At 79.4% G+C, this 2,500-nt stretch overlaps 1 non-coding gene across 1 annotated transcript; it reads right to left on the reverse strand.

Annotated features, from left to right (window-relative positions):
- Positions 1-1,067: 1,067 nt before the first annotated feature.
- Positions 1,068-1,220, reverse strand: LOC135325682 (5.8S ribosomal RNA). The gene has a single exon (XR_010386500.1). It is a non-coding gene; the product is annotated as a 5.8S ribosomal RNA (ribosomal RNA).
- Between the last annotated feature and the right edge of the window lie 1,280 nt (positions 1,221-2,500).

A 2,500-nucleotide genomic window follows, 5' to 3' on the forward strand; every position in this document is an offset into this window, starting at 1 on the left:
GGCGCGCCCGCGCGCGCCGCGCCCCTCGCGCTTCGACTCCCGGAGCGGGCCCGAGGCAGCTGGGAGGACGGCCCGAGGCCCCCGCCGGCACGCGGCGGACGCCGCCGCGCAGGGGGAGAGCACGGCGGGCCGGCCCACCGGCACGCGCGCGCGGCAGCACGGAGCGGTACCACCGCGGTACCCACCCGCAGACAGCCGCGCGGGGCCGGGGACGAGGCCCGCGCCTCCCCCCCCCGGGCCCGGCTCGCCAACGCGCGCTCGCTCGCTCACGCCACTCGCGCAGCCCTCCGCCGCTCTGCGGCCGCCTCCTCCTCCCGGCCGCTGACCTCCGCTCTCCGCCCCGGCGTGGGGACGGCGCGGCGCGCCCTCCCTCGCCCCCCGCCCCGCCGCCGCCCCACGGCGCCCGCGCTGCGCGGCCCCCCCCCCGGCCGCGGCCCCCCGCGCGCCGCCGCCGCCGGGCCTCAACGCAACGCCGCGCGGCTGACGCCAGCCGGCGGGTGGAAGTGGCTCGACGACGCGCTGCGGACGCGGGGAAGCGCGGGGTTGGGGGGGGGGGCCCGGCGGGCGCCGAAACGGCGGCGGTCAGGGCCAGGGCGAGGCAAAGGGCGGCCGGCCGTCCCCTCTGCCGGAGGGGAACGGGGGACCGGCGCACCACCGGGAGAGTGGTGGAGGAGAGGCCCGTGCGGCGGCACTGGCGGTGGTGGCGGGCGGGCGGCGCCGGGCGCCGGGCCACCGCGACCGACCCGATCTGGGGGCCCGGCGGGACGAAGTCCGCGACGCGGGCGCTCCGGGAGCGGGGGTTTCCCGAGTCTGCACTTAGGGGGACGAAGGCCCGGCCGCGCGGGGAGGGGAAGGAGAGCACCCCCCCTCTCCCCGGGGCAACGGGCCTGCGAGGCACCCCAGCCGCGCCACACCGCGCACGCCACGCGGCGCGGCGGCAGCCGCCGGGCTCGGAGGGGAGGGCGGGCACGGCCGGGCGCACCCGAACCGCGCCCCCCCCCACACCCACCGAGGGGCGGCACGCCGCTGCGCCCACGCCACGGCGCGGGTGACGATTGACCGTCAAGCGACGCTCAGACAGGCGTAGCCCCGGGAGGAACCCGGGGCCGCAAGTGCGTTCGAAGTGTCGATGATCAATGTGTCCTGCAATTCACATTAATTCTCGCAGCTAGCTGCGTTCTTCATCGACGCACGAGCCGAGTGATCCACCGCTAAGAGTTGTCTCGGTTTCGGTCCCCGCCGCGCGCGCGGGGGGACCGGGCAGCTTTCGCAGCCCCTGGGGGGCCCCCCCCCTCCTCCGCCCCCTCCTCCTCCGCCCCACCGCCCTTCCTCACGCCGACGCCGGCTGCTGAGCAAGGGACGGCAGAGACGGAAGGAGAGAGAGAGCGAGAGAAAGAGAGGGGCTTGCCTCACTGACCGTACAAGCACAGAGAAAGGGGGGGGGAAACGAAGGGCAAACCCGAACGAGAAGGGCGGGGAGCCCTCGCTCCCGACCTGGGGACAAACCCTGTCTCGCTTCGAGTCCGGCCCAGGCGCCCGGCTCGGTCTGGCCCGGCAGGGAGCGGCGGGCCGGCCACACCGCCTGCCTCGGGATGTTGGGGGGGGTCCGTCCCCGCAGACCACCCCCCCCCCGCCCCAGGCGTCAGAGCCCAGCCGCCACCGGGAGCGGCGTCGCCCCGCCGCCCGCGCGCCTGCGGCCCGCCGGCCCCGCGCTTCCCAGCTCCCCGCTCGCCTCGCCGGCCCTCCGGCTCGACCGCCGCCGCCGCCGCCGCCGCGGCGCCCACACCCCCGCGCGCCCGCACACACCGCCTCGCGGGTGACGCCACGCGCTCGCCCGTCCCCTCCGCGGACAGACGCCCGGCGGCGGGCAGGCGGGCAAGGCGGCACGGACGGGGACGGCGCCCGCTCTCCCCGTCTCCACGCGGAGAGCGGGGCGGGCCACCCCCGCCGCCGCCCCACCACCGCCCACCCGCTGCCTGGCGGAGCCGGGCGGGGCAGAGCGAGGCGGGCGCCCCGGACGGCAGAGTGCCGGGGCGGGCGCGTAGGGTAGGGCGCCGCCGACGGCGGCCACGGCGGAAGACCCAGAAGCACCGGCCAGGGAGAAGGAGGAGACGCGCGGAGGCTCGGCGCCCGCACCACCCGCGGTGGGGGCTCGCCCTCCCGGCGGCGAGCACGCGCTCGCGCCCGGCTCGCAACGCTCGAGGCAGGCCGGCAACTAGGCCGACCGCGCGGCGTCTCTCCGCCGAGACCAGACCGCGGAGAGAGGGGGCAGGGTAACCCCTCTCCGTCCCGGCTGCCCGCGGGGCGAGCACGGGGCGCGCCGGCTGGCATGGGGGGGCGCGGCGCCCGCGCGCGCCGACCCCCCGGCCCTCCGGCAGCACGCCCGGCCGCCTCCGCGAGTCGCATCGGGCCGCCCGAGTCTTTAAACCTCCGCCCGGCTCTCCAACCGAGAACCCTCGGGCCCGGAGCCCGGGGCCCATGGCCATCCCTGCCCGGGGCG

Source organism: Dromaius novaehollandiae, unplaced genomic scaffold, assembly GCF_036370855.1.
Source record: "Dromaius novaehollandiae isolate bDroNov1 unplaced genomic scaffold, bDroNov1.hap1 HAP1_SCAFFOLD_85, whole genome shotgun sequence".
NCBI lineage: Eukaryota > Metazoa > Chordata > Aves > Casuariiformes > Dromaiidae > Dromaius > Dromaius novaehollandiae.